General features: G+C 45.8%; 1 pseudogene; it reads left to right on the forward strand.

The window, feature by feature from the left end:
* Positions 1 to 7,413: 7,413 nt before the first annotated feature.
* On the forward strand, positions 7,414 to 7,532 carry LOC136650384 (5S ribosomal RNA; annotated as a pseudogene).
* Positions 7,533 to 19,896: the final 12,364 nt, after the last annotated feature.

Genomic DNA, 19,896 nt, shown 5'->3' on the forward strand with positions numbered 1-19,896 from the left:
CCTTTCTTTGGTCCTCAGATTTCTCCTCAGACTTTTAATCCAAGGCGGTTTACACAGGCAGGCTGTTCTAAACCCCCGTAGGGATTTTTACAATTGAGTAGTTCTAGTCTTTCATAAAACTCCTCGTTCCAGCTGGATTCCTTCCTGGTCTGGCCTCTCTCTGGCCCTTCGCCTCCCACGCTCCACTTGACGGCAACTCCTCTCTGCCACCGAGGGTCAGCTCATCAGTATATCAGCGTGTCGTCAGTTCTTGGGCACTTTCGGTTGTTTCGAACTGGCAGCCTCAGATCTTCAGGCAAACAAGGCGGCAGCTCTACCAACTGAGCCAGACCTCCTGCCTTTTGCTTTTCCTGTACAGTACTTCTGTATGTATAGATCAGCCTTGTGTCTCCCATGTCAAGTATTAGCTGGAACTGGATTATTTTTTCTCTCTCCTGCTTTTGCAGCCTGGATGATGTGGTAAATATATTCTATATATTGAACAGCTGCAGGTCTCCATTCTTCAAGATTTACTGATGCTTCCCTTTTTGCAAGAAGGAACTGGTGGTCCCTCATCACCACATACATATGACAAGCTGGATCAGGCCCAGGGCCCATCTAGTCCAGCTTCCCGCATCTCACAGTGGCCCACCGGATGCCTCAGGAAGCACCCAAGACCACAAGATACTTGTGTCTCACTGCCACTCCCCTGAATCTGGCATTCTATTTATCCTCGCACCCCCCCCCCCCAATGAAGACACCAGACTGCACTTGGATTTAACTTGGGCCACTTTATTAAACACAAGTGACCAATTTTTAATGCATGAAACCTACTGAACACACCATCTCTTCCTTGCAGTCTGGGGTAGGCAAAAAAAACGCCATCCGCGGCCAATTCAGATGACGCAAAAAATTCCTACCCGGCCTCATGATGAGCGACCAGCTAATCTCAGACTGTACACGCACATCATGACTTGTAACCTATGATGGAGTTTTCCTCCAGAGATCTGTTCAATTCCCTTTTAAAGGCATCTAAGCCAGATGCCACCACCACATCCTGTGGCAAGGAGTTCCACAGACTAATTAGACGCTGGGTAAAGAAATTTTTCTTTTGTTTTCTTTTGTCTGTTCTAACCTCCCGACACTCGATGCAGACTCCCATTTGGCTAAGTTACAGGATGCTTTGGCAGATGGGATATGTAAGGGCAGCTCCACACATTACAATTGCTGCATAACATAGTAATCCTGTGTTATGTGTGCCAAGCATGGAATGTAGGGATGCTGCACCAGTTCCTGGTGGCTGGTGGGTTGTGTTCAGCTTGGGAGTTGGGCATTCAAGCACTGCAGTCTGATCTCAACTAAGCACAATTCTTCAAGTCGCTGGTGGCCCTTTGGAGCTGAATGTGTTGTAATATTTATATACAGATAGAAAGCTTATCCAAATATCGGTACTCAGCTCCTTTCCTAATGGGATTGGCATTCTTATTTCTCCGTTTGAGTAGCATCCAATAATTGAATAGATGTGAATAGTTTTTTTTTTTTTTTCTGCAGAGACGATGATTATTTTTTTTATTCCATTTCAGCACTGAAGTACATTAATGGACTAGTCTTGGAGGCGCTCGTAGTTTTTGCTTCCTCGGCTGTTCTTCTTCTACAGAGCCTAGGTCTTCCAAGTACCTTTCTTCTTGAAGGGTGCAGCCAGAGATCCATTAACAATCCATCCTGATTAGATGTTGCCATCAGCAGAACGAGGATCGTGCCCAAAGAACACAAATCTAAGCACACTTACGTAGAAACAAGGTATGTAAACAGAACTTGTTTTCCTCCATATATACAACTGCTCTTTGGGATCAGGGTGTGCTGTGACTGTTATACTTTATGGTGTTAGCAGATGTATCCGTATTTGACTCGAGGGACAGAGTGCCAAAGCAGTAAATGTGTTGAACAACGTGCGTTGATTAAAAAAAATAAATGGAAAAACCCTGAAGTACTTCTAAAGTGCTTTGCATGTTCATAGCACTTTACAAACACAAGCTAATCCTTATCACTCTTGTGGAGGCAGGCGAGTGTTGCTGTGGATCAGACAAGATAAAAATAACCTCTGTGCTTAAAGGAGAAAAGGATAAAAATGTCAAAGGCGGATTATTGGCTCTCCTGAGAGGCATTTGCAGGATTATGGCCAGACAGGTAAGTGTTTAAACTGGAATGGGGAGAAGGGCAGAGGAGGGCTCTCATGGATACCTTATACTGAGTCAGACCACTGGTTCGTGTAGGCCAGGGTTGGTTACACAGACTGGCAGCAGGGCTCTATAGTTTCAGGGTGGTCTTTCCCAGCTCTACTGGGAGACACCAAGAAGTGAACCAACAAACTGCTGCATGCAACACAGCTGCTCAACCACTGAGCTAATATGGCACTTAACAATGGTATGATCTAGCCATTCTCAGGCTAGATTGTACATTTCAGCCCCTGTCCCCGCCGAAGTAAGGAGGCATGTTTAGTTTAAACCCTACCAGAAAATGATCAGTCCATGACAGATCTTAATGTTCTTCACACCCAGATGACCACCCACCTGCCCAGTGCTATACTTACTACCAGTATAATAGATGTCCCACCACATAATTGGGGCAGAAATTAGCTGAGATAGGTCCATGGTTGCCAGGGCGGCCATGAAGTCCTGAGTTGCACCTACAGCGGAGGACTGTGGTGTGGAACTTGAAGTCCCCTCGACATCACAAGTTGGGGGCACTCCAGTGCCACTGCCAAGATTACCCCAGCCAGTTCAGGCAGGGAGGAAGCAAGGCAGGCAGCACACGAACAGAATCCCAGTCCGACATCACTCACCCATTCAGCACCATGTCAAGGCACTCAAACCCTGCAAACTGCTGAGTCGGGAAAATAAAACGGAAGGATTGCTCAGGATTTTACTATCAGCAGCAGTGGCATAGCTAGAGGGAATGCAAAGCACTATGTTTTACACCTCACCATGGTGTGCAAGCGGCCCCTTCCCTCCCCTGTGGAGCCATTCCAGGCGGAGGAGCAAAATGGAGGCAAATGCCTCCATCATTCTGTATTCTGCCTGAATATTTATTGTTTCTTTGCTGTAGTCTCAGCCAGGGCCTCTGAGAGGAATTTTATCAGGGGTACAAAGTTTTTTTGGGGGCCCCCCCAAAGAGGGAGGGGGTGAAACTAACTGAGGGGGTGGCAATGGGGATGGGCAGAATGGGAGCAAAACAGGCAGGGAGAAAGTGGCAACAGCCAGAATAGTCTTCCCCATACAGAGCTCAGATCTACTTCCCTGTCCAGCATTGGCAGCTAGATACAGCATTCCATGTGATCAACAAGCCTGAGTAGATAGGAAAACGTAGGATCCCAGGAAATTTCTGGACCCCCTCCTTTGGCTCCTGAGCCCCTTTTCTGACCCTGGGCCCGGGTACAAATTACCCCCTTAAACCCCCTCTCATTATTCCCCTCAGCAAATAATTGAAAATATATTGAAAATACCCCCTCTTATTTCCCCTCAGCAACCAAGACCTTGCATGAAAAAAGGTTCTGGTTCTAGAACGCTTAGGACAGCCATTTTCAACCACTGTGCCATGGCACACTGGTGTGCCGCGAGTGGTCCACAGGTGTGCCACAGGAGTCTGGGGGAAGGTCATTTACTAGTAGGGCCAATGGGGGGTGTGAGCCCGCCACTGGCAGCATGGTGTGCCTTGTGAATTGTCAAGAAAACCTGATAGTGTTTCTTGACACCTTTGCCTTGTGTTGGCTCGGTCATGTTGTGAGAATGGATGATGGCCGGATCCCAAAGGATCTCCTCTATGGAGAACTCATGCAAGGAAAGCGCCCTACAGGTAGACCACAGCTGCGATACAAGGACATCTGCAAGAGGGATCTGAAGGCCTTAGGAGTGGACCTCAACAGGTGGGAAACTCTGGCCTCTGAGCAACCCGCTTGGAGGCAGGCTGTGCAGCATGGCCTTTCCCAGTTTGAAGAGACACTTGGCCAACAGTCTGAGGCTAAGAGGCAAAGAAGGAAGGCCCATAGCCAGGGAGACAGACCAGGGACAGACTGCACTTGCTCCCAGCGTGGAAGGGATTGTCACTCCCGAATTGGCCTTTTCAGCCACACTAGACGCTGTTCCAGAACCACCATTCAGAGTGCGATACCATAGTCTTTCAAGACTGAAGGTTGCCAACAGCAACAGCCGTGTGCCGTGAGATGATAAAGTTTGAAAATCACTGCCTTAGGGTGTCATGCTTCATCCTGGTTCCAACCTGACAACCTGCTCTGACCTATCTCCCACCTTCAGGCTCCAACCTGAAAAACAGGGAGTGGAAATTTAGTAGACTATTAGAGTGTTGCAAGGATGAATTAAAAACAAGGAAATGTCATTGGTTTTTCCAAGCCTGAGGAATATGGCAGTAATGTAAACAGGATTAAGACCTTTATTTGCATTCACAAAAACTTTTGTGTGGAATTAATGAAGATCTAGTGCAAAGTTAAGTTTTCCGTAATGAATGTAAGTGCTGTGCATCATCCCTCATCTGAAGGGCTTGGGGGGCATCCAAGGCAGGCAGATAAACAGAAAATTAGACAAACATCAGTGCTGTTTGCACAGGATTACACCAGCATGTGGAACAAACAATGAATCTGAACCTGGAGGAGTTAACAAATAACAGCAATGCGTTTTGATACTGCAGTCTAGGCTAGAATTTCAGACTGAAATGGATGGACTTACTCAGTTGAAGGAAATGTTCTGTCTGGTGAGAAGCCAGGAGTGCACCACCCACCAAGCTCACCGGACAGCATCTCTGTTCCATTTACTGACCATCCCAATTTCCGCGTGTGGACATAATGTTTGCATAGGGCAAGCATGCGTAATATTCAGTGCATGAAGACGTGGGTAATGTGGTTGTTTCTCAGCCTTTGTGTAGATTTAATTAATGCCCAAGTCAGACGTATATGCATTTGGATTTTACCAGGAGAGCTCCTCTGCAAGCATTGTAAGAAGGTCAGGCAGCGGGCACAAAAGTGAGACAGGGAGACCATATCTGATCCTGCTCCCGATCACACAGGCATTTGTTTCAGTTGGGTCCCTGTTTTAAATTGCACCAAGCAAAATCCATGTCACCCACAAAGCTCGCCCTCAGGATGCAGGACTCTGATTCCTCTCTCAAGTGCTTCTCTTCTTACTTGCCTAATTGTTTACTCAATATTTCCGCAGGGGAAAGCTCCTCTTCCTCTTTTCCTTTCTGTCAGGGTCCCTCAGGAATCTGTGCGTGATCCCCTGCTACGCTTCATCGACGTGCCATTTTCCTGATTGACCTGATCATGTCCCAAGGCTTTCATCACCACCTACATGCTGACAATGCTCAGTTCTACCTCTCTACCCTAGAGCTTTATCTCTCCATCCAATCCCACACCTCCAACTATTTCTGACATGCCAGATTCAAGCCAGATACTGGCACCAGGATGGAGGTATCTTGTTCTCTGTATGCTCCTGGAGGCATCTGTTGGTCCACAGGAAGCTGGACTAGATGGACCTTTGGCCTAATCTGGCAGGGCTCTGCTTATGTTTTTATGTTCCCCATTTAAAGAGGGCCCAATCCTATGTGGGCTGAGTGCCAGCTCTGAGATCCAGTGCTGTCGCTGGGTGATGCAAATGAGCCGCAAGGCACATCTGCAACACCTGGAGAGAAGGGATATCTGGTGCTAGACCCAGTGCCAAGCAGATGCCTCCCAGAGCAAGCTAAGAGCTCTGGGCAGTGGTAAGGGCCTTGGGGGTGGGGAGAGGCATTGCAGGGTGGGAGAACGGTGGGGCAAGGGGAGAGACTGGCCCAGGCGAGAGTGGGACTGACCGAGACCTGCTTTGCCATATCCTATCCTTCCTGTTGGGCTACAAAGCTGGTTTTCAAGTGTGCGCCAGCATGACAGCCGACACAGACTTGAGAAGCCCCATTGAGGGGCCTGGGGCTTTCCTTGGGGGAAGGGGACAAAAGTGGTGCCAGTGGTGCCACTGGATACATCTGCTGGATACATCCAGCGGCAGTGCTGAGTGTAGGATTGGGTTGTTACTCTCCAAACTATACTATGCAGATGCTATACCTTGGGGAGAAATTCATGCTCCCAAAGAATTTAATTCAGGTGGAAATTTTTTATTCCCCAAAGCTTCAGTCCACTGGGAAGCCAAACGTCTTGCAGTGAAGCACAGGATGTGATAAGAAAGCAAAGGAGTCGAGGTGCAAATGAGCACCTATTGAGAAATTAAGAGCCATTCTACTCCTCTTGCCTCTAGACATTTTTTCCTCTTGGGAATGGAGCAGCTGACGTTTGTTACTGATGAATGAAATCGGGCTGGAGATCCCTGGAGCGTCGTTTACAAAAGAATTTTTATTTTTTCATTTTTGGACCATGAGATGACTGTCCCTAATTTCCTTTTATTTCAAACAGCCTCTGCGTGAGCAAGTGCAAAACCATGCAGAACTGTGACTCTCTTCCATACTAATCAGACCCTGAAACATCTTCCTATCATGTTTCAGTTCTGAACACACTTGGATGTATGTGTGCTATTTGAACGCTAGCACTCTGCACTTGATGCCTGAACCCAGAGTTAAAATAGATGTCAGTTTAGCAATGAGTATGGAGCTAGCATGCTTCTTTTATTTTATTCAGTAAACAGCTGACTTTGGGAGGTTATTGTAATCCTCTGCCCACCAGAGTACCAATCTGAAATGCCCTTACCCAGGTAATAGCTCCCTTTGGCATCAATGACCCCAAACCATGGGGTGGGGGTGCGTGTGTGATCCAGTTCCTATTCATTAAATAATGGGACAAGCACATTAAGCCCAGCCCCATGCCTTAATATAGATCTGCTTTGATCCTGGCTGCACTGAAAAGCAATACAATGCAGGTTATATGAGATGAAAAGGAAATTCTATCATGCAACATCTGTGATGGGCCCATTCACACAGGCAAGTCATCAGTTGACTGTGTCGTCATGCATGTGTGAACTAGCCCTTAGTACACACAGCTAGTTTGGAACAGTCAGTGTGATGCATGGCTAGAGTGTCAATGGGAATGGGGAGTCCCGGGTTCAAATCTCCAGGCAGCCAAGAATAACACTGAGTGGTCTTGGGTCAGTCAGTTTCTCTCAGCTTGTTCTACCTTATAAGGTTGTAGTGCAAATAGAGTGGGGTATCTCATACATGCTACCCAGAACTACCCTGAACAGAGAGGAAGGGTAAGATATAATTATTAGTAATAATTAGATATTGTAATAGTAATATTAGAATATTAGTATTAGCATATTATAGTGATTGTGGTATTTCAGTGTTATCCAGGCTGAACTTACCCAAAACAGGGAGGGGCCTGCTCTGTGGGCTTAAGGCCAAGTGCAGGCTTGGAGAGGCCAGAAAGGTTTAGCTGGGCCATGTCCACATGGTCATGTTACCCTGCAGGTGCCTGATCTTGTCTGATCTTGGAAGCTAAGCAGGGTCAGGCCTGGTTAGTACTTGGATGGGAGACCACCTGGGAATACCAGGTGCTGTAGGCTTATACCATAGTCTTTCGAGACTGAAGGTTGCCAACCTACCTACTACATCAACCCGCCAAGTGGAGTGCGCTTAAGTGTAACAGTTAAGAAGCCACAAGAGATGACAAATCTCCTCAGGAACTTTCCCATTGCTCATAAGAGGAGGCTTAGGCCCCAAGAGATGGCCAGGCCTGGTGTGAAGAACCAGAAAGCTCTGGTACTGATAGCAAAGGGAGGATATAAAGCCTTATTAATAGAATCCTCCAAGGGCCATGTTGCCTTCAAGTGGCCCTCAGGGATAAAAGCAGCACCTGGAGGAAGGAAAGGGCATAGGTAGTAGAAGGAGGGAAGGGGAGAGAGGGCTGATTGATTGATTGATTGACCACCAGTTGACTAGTGGACTAACTAATGAACTGACGGACTGACTTATGGACTGGCTATCTGACTGGCTAATAGACTAACTGACTGCCTGGCAAACTGACTAACTGAATGGAGACTGCTGAATGGTGGAGAGCTAAGGGGACAGTACTACACCTAGAAGAGCTGCTGCTTTTGCGAGGAGGGACCCTGCACCCCCAAAGGCAAGCTACTTACTGGTTCCCTTCCCATTGGTGCTGGGGTTCAGTAGTAGTTTTGTATGCCGCTAGAGCTAGCCGTGTTTCAGCGAGGGGGACTAATTAACTTAAAGTGGACATAAGCTCTAGACTGAGTTTGGAAAGGGGGGTTGGCAAAACAGTGCTCTCTCTCTCTCTCTCTCTCTCTCTCTCTCTCTCTGAACAGAAAGAATCTGTGCACACATCTTTATAACTAGCTCTTCTCAAAATCATATAAAGCTTCACTTTGTTTGGCGTGCCCTCTGCTTTCATTGTTTCTGAGCGGCGTCTGATTTCTGATTAGGAACTGAGACAGATGAAAGGGAAACCGTGTGCCTTACAAGGAGGCAGGGCAACACCCACTTTATCCTCGGGTCACTTCCAGAAGTGGTTCACTGCTTTTATTCGAAATGGTTTTAATACAGTTCAAGTGAGTTTCAGCTACATCAACCTCTACCAATCTCGATGCAAGATCTTTTCTGTGCTTTGATGTGCTTATTTGAGAGTTGACCTGCATGCTATACAACTGCGCTCCGCCGTTCAGTCTCCCAGAGGACCGGCAGCGCAAGGAGAAGAGAGTGTGGCCTGTTCTGACAGTGACACAACACTGCCTCCTAGTGGTTCTCCCCTCACCATTCATATATCAATTAAAAGGCCCAATATTCATTTGAAGAACGGGCATAATTTGTTCATGAAAGGAGCTTTGCTGAGATGCACTGAACAGCCCCACCAGGCTTTCATTTGGGGAGTGGTCTGGGGCAGTGGGTTCACAAGGGCTAAGTTAGTACAAAGAATATTATCAAGGATAATAAAATCACAACTCATTTTTTATTAAGTACTGTTAAAAATCAAAGAAACAAGAGCTAGGACTCCTGATCAGACCACCGTAATATATGTTTTTCTGTTGTCTATCATGTAAATTCCCAGAAGCAGACTGCCCATTCCAGTAGTGTAGTGAGAGCCCAATCCTATCCAGATTTCCAGTGCTGGTGCAGTTGCACCAGTGGGGTCTGCACTGCATCCTGTGGTGGAAGGGCAGTCACTGGGCCTTCTTAAGGTATGGGAACATGTGTTCCCTTACCATGGGGCTGCATTGTGGCTACACTGGAGCTGGAAAGTTGGATAGGATTGGGCCCTTAGAGAGGTGCAAGATGGTAAGTAGTGCAGGCTCCCAAACACAAGCAGCCTCTCCCACTTGCCCTCTTAGCCATTCAGGCAGCAGCTGTGAGTGGGAGGGGCTGCTTACACTTGTGTTTAGGAGCCTGCATTACTGACCATTTTGCACGGCTCTAGCTATGTTACTGGCCCAGGCACAGGTTTCTATAGCCTCTGTGCAAACCGGGGCTCCAGGTGCCTCTTTCAAAACAGGGATTGTACTGGCAGAAGCACAGCAAGATGACCTGTTGCTAATCAGGTGATGTTCAGCTATTGACCAGTCTCTCTGCACATTACCAGCCAGCGCACTCAAACCACACTTGACCACAGGGGATCTGTGATTAGAATTGCCTGTGGCTTTTGTTTTACCAACTAACAGCTCCAGGGAGGTTTCTTTGAAACTGGGGAAGTGGCACTTGGAGAGGTGTGGTTAACCCTTTTCCCCCAAGCAATTCCCCCCTCCCCAAGGCTGTTGTAAGTTCAGTGTGGGGGAAAGGCAAGCACAGGTGCTTCTATTGGCCGGTGTCAGCTGTGGTTCATCATCCCCCTCCAATTATAATAGTTACTTTTCAAATAGTAACAAGCCTCACTGTCTCATTTGTTCATTGACAGTAGAACCAAAAACATGAGCTGCTTCCCAGTGAGCTGCTAAGAGCACTGAAATTTGATGACACGTATAGACCAAGGCACACAGATTCCTAGGGAAGCTGAAACTTGGGAACTCACCTATGACCTCATTTATAGGGAACAGGGTTGCAGCATCCAGCAAATCAAAGCCACATGTGGTGCAGAATGGGGGGCTGAGGAGGGGCCATGACCTCTTCAGCCTAGAGGCATTTTCACTTGCAGGACAAAACATGCAGTCCTGTGGATTTGCTTATCCCCAGGTAGCAGGATTGCCACTTACCTTTCTCTGTTTACAGGTTGTTCTCTGTTATCCCTGAGCTCCACAAAATCCACAGCCACCATGAAGCCATTTGTGGTGATCTGAAACATCCAAAATGGTGTCATTTAAAGCTGACCGTGCCATTTTGCAGATCTCCACTGCGTTCAGGAAGCCAGCAGAGACCCTCAGAATGCAACAGAGACCTTCAGAATGACTCCCATGAGTAGTGTTGAGAGCTTTGAAATGGCCATGGTTAGCTTCAAGTGCCAGTGGATAGCATTGTTGTAGATGGACACTTCCCACAGTACTGATCAAAGGAACACCGTCAGTGCAAATATCACCACTCACCTCTTTCATTATCTTGGAGCTCCAGGCAGCATGGGTCTTGCTCAGCCTTTCTCACCTTCCCAGCAACAAATCTTCCCCTGTAGATTTGATTAGGAGGGTGACTGGGGTCTTCCAGCAAGCCTTGGGGCTTAGCACAAATTGAACGTGGGCTCCCCATACAAACTCTCTGTTCCATCCATTACATCACTCACACACACACACACACACACACACACACACACACACACACACACACACACACACACACGTTTAGATCAGGGGTGCTCAATAGGTGGATCGCGATCTACCAGTAGATTGCGAGGCAAAATGTGTAGATCGCGGAGTGCCGACCCCCCCTTCAGGTGCCTCTGGGAGGAAACGCCGGGAGTAAGGCCCATTGTACTCAATGGGGCTTACTCCCAGGTAAGTGTGGCTAGGATTGCAGCCTCACAGCCTAATCTTAGGCATGTCTACTCAGGAGTAAGTCCTGTTATACTCAGTGGGGCTCAAGGTACACCAACATACATTGTACACATAAATGTTATATGTTATGATGGCGCGAACATTGTAAAAAAAACTCTGGTAGATCTCCGGGCCTTGCTGGGTTTCAAAGTAGCTCTCGAGCCAAAAAAGTGTGAGCACCCCTGGTTTAGAAGGACCCATTCGAGCCACTGAGGTGACCACCATTTCCCTTCCCAAGTGCCTCTGATCAGTGCAATGTCACAAAAGCAATGCTTTTAAAGATATGGTCAGTTTGTGCATACATGTTCAGTGAAGCTCAGTAGGCAGGCCTCAGTCACCTTCCCTGCATCTATGGTGTACAAAAATTGATTATTTAAATTTTCAAATTTTGATTATTTACATCCCATTTTTAAAGGTATGGACTATAATGAACCTCTTTAAAAAAATAAACCTTTTTACTAAACAGTATTTACTAACCCTATTATTTAAACCCTATTTATTATTTGTATGATGGTTCCATGCTGGATGGAACCAAGCTGGCTCTGGCGAAGTGCCTTAGGTATCATCCTCAGATCCACCCAGATGGCTTTATACTTTCATGTGATATTCAGTAACTACTTGATCTCCGCAATTTGCTCAGAGTTAGTGCTCCAATTATAAATATTTATGACTCTACCTACCAATCAACCATTTACTGTGTACCTGTATTTAGCAAGTAACTAAATAATAAATGGAAAATTCTGATTAGCTGAAATTGGAAGTTTTTTCTTGGTGATTTGAAATGAATAAAATTGCTGATTTAAATCATCTTGACTTAAGTTAATGTGCCCTGCCCGGGTCTCCAGAGGTTCAATCATGGCGGTGGCAGGGAGAGGCAGATAGAGAGGGACAACTGAAGCCCATACATCAACAGGTAACAGGGTGGGCTGTGTCAAGTATTCAACAATAGTGTAGAGCACTCAAAATGCATAATGTAGGAGAAGGGAGGGAAGGTTCAAAATAGCCCTATTGAGAAAAATAGGGCATGATAACTGCACATAACCCGTGAAATATGTTGTGAAGTATGTATCTTTGGTTATCTTGCATTAAACTGAATTGGAGTTGCTCTGTTCAAGTTAGCCACCAGAATGTTGATTTCCCACCTGCTTGATCTCTCTATATGCAAGACCACAGTGACATAGCTAAGGGGGTGCAGGAGGTGGCAATTGTACCGGGCAACAAGCTTTAAGGGGGGGGGCACAAGCTGAATTTGACACTAGCGGCCAAAATTGTGAATTTGACCACAACTGCAGCCAAAATTTGTACCTTGGCATGTATGAATAATACCATCATATTATGTATCATTGGAAAAGTAATTTAATGCTGAATGCAACAGAACAAACCACATTGGAATATTTGTATTCTATCAGAAGTTATGGCCAATTAACCCAAAAACATTTTATTTGTTTGTTTGTTTACTTAATAAACTAAATTTGATTTTGTTGTCTTCTTTGACCCTGAGTAGCAGATTCCTTAGCTATGCCACTGCCCCAGTTTTCACCTTTTTAAAAGTCTGGGTGTGACTTTACCTCCGGAAGTGACGTCACTTCCAGGACATCATTTTGTACTTAGCCCCGGGCTATATTTTCATTAGTGACGCCACTGCAAAGCTTAACCTTTTACATTCTACCACATCAGGGTCAGCAAAAATGCAGTTCACATCCTACTACTACATGCACCAGTCATCAGCCACAACAATGCATATATGTGGCAGAATGGCAAAATATTATGACATAATGCCAACCTTCCTGAAAGGGAAGAAAAGGGTAAGGAAATCGGCAAAGGAATTTTTGGCAATGTTTTTATTCTGCTCTGCCCCTGCAGTATTGCAATCAGTTGCTGACAAGCAGCTGTTGAAGAAAGCACAATGAATCACAGGCAACGTTTGAACAATGGAGGCTGGTCTCCACCTGTAGCCTCTCCTGGACAAGGGTAGCCAAGTCATATTTCTCCATGCTCTGACTGTCTACTGTAATATCTTAATTGTGGGGCTGCTTTGGAAGACTGCCTGGAAACTGCAACTGGGTCAACGTACTGCCGCCTTGATCCAAACAGGGACATGTTGTTGGGAGCACATCTTGCCAGCATGTCAGAGATGCTTACTCTAATCCAGTGTTTCTGAAACTGTGGGTTGGAACCCACCAGTGGGTCGCAACCTGATTGTTGGTGGGTTGTGAAACTGACAAGCTGGTAGCCAACAAAGGAAAATGATTTGAGCCCTATGGAAAGTGAGATTGAGCCACACATCCATGTTTACTCATGAGTAGGCAACCGTGCTTCAGACAAGTTCTAAGGGTAGGCCAAATGGGATGCAATGTCACTGGAATGGTCCTGACTGAATGAACGCAGGCCCCCAAAAACACTTGAAAAGGAAATCCCCCTCTCCAAACTGACAAGAAAAATGCATTGAGCTCCATGGAAAGCAAAACTAAGCTCACTTGTGCATTTACTCATGAGTAGGAAGACATGCCTTGGCTGCTATTGAAAACCAGGTGAAGGGAAATGCAAGACCACCTGAATGGTCCCGATCCAATGAATGTGTAGCTCAACAAACTCTCCAGAAGGCAGCACCCCCCCTCCCCATAGTAAAGGGGATAAAAATAGAGGCTTGATCAACTGGTAAGGTGAAACCTTTTCTCCGGTCTCAGGAAGCTAGGGAGGTCCCACTAGAGTGTCATTTTAAAAAGTGGGTCCTGGTGCTAAACAATTTGTGAACCACTGCTGTAGTCCATGTCCAATCACAATTCAAACAGGTAATGCTTACATTTAGAGCCTTACCTGGCTGGAGTTCTGGGCACCTAAAGGAGCAGCTGATCCCAATTTACCTATCCAAGCACTGAGATTTTCATTAGATACCTTCCTTTGAGTACCCACACTACCTGAAGTAAGACAGGTAGCAACTGGGGAGAGGAACTTCTTGCCCTGCTTGTAGAATTCTCTTCCCTGGAGGGTCTCCTGGTGTCTACATCATTGTCATTCAGAGGCCAGGTGATGACCTTTTCATTCTCCTGAGTGTTTCAAAAGGGTCTTAGACTGCTTTTAGAATGCATTTTGAACACTTTAAAAATGCCTTAGGCTACAATCCTAGCCACACTTACCTGTGAGTAAGAGCCATTAACTATAATGGAACTTACTTCTGAGTACACATGCATAGGATTGGGCTCTTAATCTCTTTTGATGGCTACTTCAAACCTGCAAGCTGCTATTATTTCAGAATATTCAGGTTTAATTGTTAGTGTTGCAAAATACTTTGTATATTTTTTTTAAATGGAGAAGTGGCCTAAAAATAACTAAATAAATAGATACAAATTGCCACTTGGACAACCTAGTGTTTGGCTGGAGGCGGACAACAGTTTTTAGGAGAGCTAATAATTGCCTGTGTTGTACATGTTTTTATAGCCACCAGCTGATCATTCCTTGTTAGACAGATTGCTGGTTAATAGCTCAGAAAGGTTCGGCTGATGGGAGCTACTGGATGAGAATCTATGTTTGAATACAATACCCATTAGAGCTGGTGGAAAGTTCTGCCTCCCCAACTGAGAGGAAGAGGGGGATGTAGCATGTGTATGTGGAAAAAAAACAGCAGTTTGCCATACAAAAAAGACAGAGACTAGGGCGCAGAGAGAGAGAGAGAGAGAGAGAGAGAGGTGAGTTGGCTGAAAGCACTTCCAAGGTTCGTCCTTTTTCTAGAAATCCATTGTGAGATATCTGAAGTGCTGCCTTGTAGGAGTGCCTGCTGTTTGCCTTTCCTGCTGCTCCATGTGTTTATTGTAAGTAAAGCAGGCATTGCCAAAACACCTTGTTGGCATCCTTCAGTCTTGGAAGACTATGGTATCGCACTCTGAATAGTGTTCTGGAACAGTGTCCTCTCCAGTGTGCGAAGCCTGGGTAAGTAGGTATGGAGGATAGGCTGTTTCCCATGCAGCAAATCCCCCCTCTCCACGTCGCTGAAATGGTCCAATGGAAAGGCAGAGGCCAATACGGTTGGTTCCAGCGGTGTCACAGGAGTTGCCAGAACGTGACTGTGTTCAGCCATGAACTGCCTCAGGGACTCCGGCTCCGGATTTTGCCTCGAGGTTGACTCCTGAAGACTTTTCCATAACTGGATGTAGCCACAAGGCAGAGAAGGTTTGGGATCAGAGTTTTCCTTCTCTCAGATGAGCTGCTTTCCCAGGCTGACGAGTCCCATCTACCCGGTGGCTGTTCAGTCGCCTCTTACGACAATTACAGCCAAACCGAGGGCCTATTCTTATCCCCAGCCCTCAGGGGAAAGCCAAAACACCATTAGCCCCAATATGCTTTGTTATCAAAAAGGCAACCAAACCTGCCTGGCACAGCCAATAGTGGAACTTATCTCTACTTGGGATGTGGGGGCATGCACCAACATACATCTCCTTGGTTCACTATTGCCACTCCATCTTTAAAAATACCCCACATTAAGGGGGGAAATATTTCAGAAGCAAGCAAGTGTTCTACCAGCAGACATAGAATGGAAAGGATGAGAGGTTCATCCATGAGGCTGACAGTCATCACAGGCAGCAGGTTGGCAAGGGCACCCTCCTCTGTCTACCCACTTATCTGAACTGCCCCCCCTCCTGCTGCTACCACAAAGAGGGAGACAAAATGGGAGAGGAGAGTGATGGGGTAGAGCCATCCGTGGGCCAGATCTGGAATTTGGGAAAGCTCTCTGCTGCATGAGCGGAGCTTACTGTTCCGCCACCATGCTGTGTGTATTCCCAGTGGATCTGAGAACATGCTCTGGGCAGTCACATCTACCCAGATGTCCTGTTGCACAACCTTCTGGGATACCAGGCAACAGACACAACTGCCCAGGGCATCCCTGTGCCCAAATCTCCTGGGAATACATGCAGCATGGAGGCAGAACAGTAAGCTCCTGTCTGAACGGGGACCAGTTTTTTGGCTTACAGTGGTCACAAGTGTGGTGACCACTGGCTAGAGTATCTCACATTCTAGACACCACTCTCATCTTTTCGTCTTCCTTTCCATCCCCTTCTCCCAGTCTCATGAGATTTGGGTACCGGTATCTTGAATTGCACAAGATTTTATGCAATCCGAGATGGTGGCACCAAGCCAAGAAGAAGAGGTTGTGGGGGGGGGGGCATAACCCTAGTAGGTTTGGGAACCACTGGATGAAATGGACAAGAATCAGGAGACACAACTGAGGACAAGCTGGAGGTCAGGTACCAGGCAAAGTAGTTTGCGCTGTTTATCAGTGGAACAAATTGTGCAGATTGGAGATGGATTTATTTCTTTATTACAGGTATATCCTGCCTTTCTTCTCTCATGGAACTCAAGGTAGTTTCCCCAGGTACTGATCAAACCTAGATCTGGTCAGCAAGTTGGCTGTATAATGTATTCTCAGGTCATACTCTGGAACATTTGACCTGAGACAGTAATTTTATAAGGTCTGCGTCCTCCTTGACTCACGTGATCAACTGACCATATTCAGGCTGGGGGTGGGTTTAGCTGACAGCATTCAACTTGGTGCTGCAGACCAGAAGCCACCCTTGACCAACAGAGCTTGGTCTGCCTGACTTGCTAAAGAACAAGAGTGCTGGTAATGTAGCACAAAGGGCACCAGAGGCCTAGGGCTTGAGGACCATGTTTGAGATGCATGCGCAAAACACCTTACAGTGGTGAAAAAATGCTAAGCAAGAAGGAACTCTTTGGATCCTGGTCTCAGTGGTCCCCCTAATCCAGAGTGATGGTCTGAAGGCAGGTGGTGCCTTAGCTAAGCAGAACTGGTTCTGGTGGCTCTTTGTGAGAAGATTTCTTGGAAACCCCATACACATCTGCTTCCATTCCACTGAAGAAAGGGTCTATAAATGCAATTAGTAGCAATTCCAGAGAGGCAATGGGGTCATATTGTATTTGTAATGCAACAATTAACTTAATCATTAAATACTGCATAACAAGAGGAATAAAACCAACTAAACACAACAAAAAATTGTCTTAGCAAAAGTATAACTGCAAGAAGTAGCCAGTGGGGGGGGGGATGCTCACTGCAAAACTGTATTTATTTATTATATGTATTTATTTTGGTTAAAAGAACACCTCGAGGGTATTATAGAATAACTCAGCAAAAGCAGAAGGAAAAACTAAAGTCAAGAAAACAAAAGTATGTTCAAAGCTTTTCTTTATTTTTTTCTTTCATTCCTCAGCTCAGGATTTCAAGCCTTCTCACAGTAGGAAGGGAATATATTGGTAACTTTCTTTTGTGAAACGGCAGGGAAGCTGTTGATGATTCAAGGAATGTCGCAGAAGCTTCCTATTTCATATACTGTACACTGTTCAAAATATCAGCAATGGAGGGTTCCATGATTTATAGTTAAGAACATAAGAACAACCCTGCTGGATCAGGCCCAGGGCCCATCTAGTCCAGTTTCCTGTATCTCACAGTGGCCCACCAGATGCCTTGGGGAGCACACAAGACAAGAGACCTACATCCTGGTGCCACTGTCTTGCATCTGGCATTCCAAGGTAACCCACTTCTAAAATCAAGAGGTTGCACGTACAACACATAAATCAGGAGGGGGCACATAGTTTAAAAAAAACCAGGCCACAGATGGGATTTGCCTCTAAAGGAGGAGCAATTCATTCAGGGCCCTTCTTAATAGTAATAAACTTGGATTATATAGTGCCTTTCAACCCTGTGAAGATCCTGAATCATTTTGGCCAAATGCTAAGCAGGAAAATGCTTCATTCACTAAGGCTGGAGACAGCCAATAGGTTCCCCCCCTCCTCCAAAGCTGAAACTTTGGAGGAGTTTCAAAATCGACATACTTGCTTGTTATATAGGAAAGGGATTGACAATCTTCCCTCCTTTGCCATTTTCTCATCAGAAATGCCTTCCCCCAGCTGCCATTTGCCCCAAGGCTGAAGCAAATAGCATGGATATTTTTTACCCATACACTATAGAAGAGATCACCCGAGGGAGGTCTTAAGCAGATGCTTCCTGGATCTTGGGGAAGGTCTCCAGCAGTCTCAGGACCTTTGATGATGCAGGACTTTGCTATTTCTAAGTCCAGATCCCAGATGTGAGAGCACATTTCATTGTTATATTCAGATGCATTTGGATGGTCTAAATTCTCATTGTAAAAAAAAAAAAAATTAACAGTACTTCTGCAGAGGTGAGCTTCTGGAAATCATTTATTTGCAGGCAAGCAAAGAGAGTTTATCTGGTAGCAGAAATGCAGCTTTTCTTTTGAGAGATTAACCTGTGCAAGAACATGCCTTACTGGAACATAACCGTTTTACGAACTCAGCCCAAGGAATTCTCTATGTAGTATATGTTTTCCTCAATTACCGAGGTGCAAGAGTTCTGATTAGTCAGCAGATAAGAGACTGAAGATTGTCTTGCACTAAGTCTTTGCTCCATTAAGATCCAGACAGGAGAACACAGATCTATACTTAGAGTTCAGCCTGATTCTCTCTAGTGCAATGAGGAAAAAAAAAAAGAATGATCTAGAGACTGAGAGAGAGAGAGAGAGAGAGAGAGAGAATGTTATCAGCTGTAAGGCTGAGATATAAGCACAGCCAAAGGGAATGGTGATGCTTTGTGGCCCCCTAAACTGCAGGGCCCCCTTCCAACATCAGATGTACACCTCCTTGGTGCTACAATAAACAAACAGTTCTCATTTCTGCACCAAGGAAGCCCAGATGCTACGTTTGGAATAAATTATGCAAACAAAGAGCATTTGCATACAGATTCATTTGCATAATTCTGTTTGCAAGGGTAAAGTTTGAAAAAGAATTGTTAAGACTACAGCATTACCCAAAAAACTTATCTCAGTCAGATGCGACCCACTTCTTTGATAGGCCTTGCTGCCTTCTCAGCATTTACAGTTGCACGGGGGCCAATTCACACATTACTTTAATAATAAGCTCCATAATGTGTGAAATAGCAGTGCATTCATAAAACATACCGCTTTGTGAAACCAAAGAGGTCAAACAGTGTTAAAACATGTTAAAGCAGTGGTTCTCAAACTGGTGGGTCACAACCCACCAGTATATATAACACTTCTCCTGTACCTTTAAGGGACAAGGAAGAGAAGAGGCAGGGAAGCAATCCCAAGGATCGTGTCCTTGGGGAGGGGGCAAAGGGAGGGTGCTTTCACTTACCTGGACGTGGTGAGGGTTGCTGGATGCTGCAGAAGGTTTGGGGAGTCCAGCTCAGCCACCCGCAGGGCTTCCTGAGGCTTGGAATCTTGAAAAGGAGTGATCACAAAGCACTTCCTGTTTGCAGGAGGTTTCAAGATTCCAAGCCTTGGGGAGCCCTGCGGAGAGATGTGCTGGGCTCCCTGTACCTCCTGCAGCCTCCAGCAGCCCACATCGAGTCCACATAAGTGAAAGCACCCCCCTTAGGGACATGATCCTGGGGATTGCTTCCCTGCTCTTGCCCCCTCCACTGCAAAAACTTACCGAAGGAGTAAAGCTCCCTCAAAGTTTGAGAACGACTGTGTAACACTCACCTAGACCTTTAACATATGGTGAGGCCAGGTAGCTGTTTCCTGAAATTAGAACTAATAATAATAATAATAATAATAATAATAATAATAATAATAATAATAACTCCACAATTCAATTATCAATTTCTTCCTGGGGTTGCCCCTTCTTGGCCCACTTATGCTGGCATGTAACATAAGCAAACAAAAGAATATCTACCCACCCACATGGTGTTACATGGTCAATATTTTATTTCCTTTTAATCTAAGCCATGCAGGAGACACTGGCATTTCTCCTGTCTAGGACTGAGCCTCAAGACTGCAAGTTAGAAGTGTAGGGAAGAGCAAAAAAGCATCAGGACCTTGGACAGAGCACAGTTGAGCAAGATACAAGGTTGAGGTCAGCCAGGAAGTAGATGACATGGTTCCAGCAGTGGTCAGAAGTCCAGTGAAGGCTG

This window comes from Tiliqua scincoides, chromosome 4 (assembly GCF_035046505.1).
Source record: "Tiliqua scincoides isolate rTilSci1 chromosome 4, rTilSci1.hap2, whole genome shotgun sequence".
NCBI classification, from domain to species: Eukaryota; Metazoa; Chordata; class Lepidosauria; order Squamata; family Scincidae; genus Tiliqua; species Tiliqua scincoides.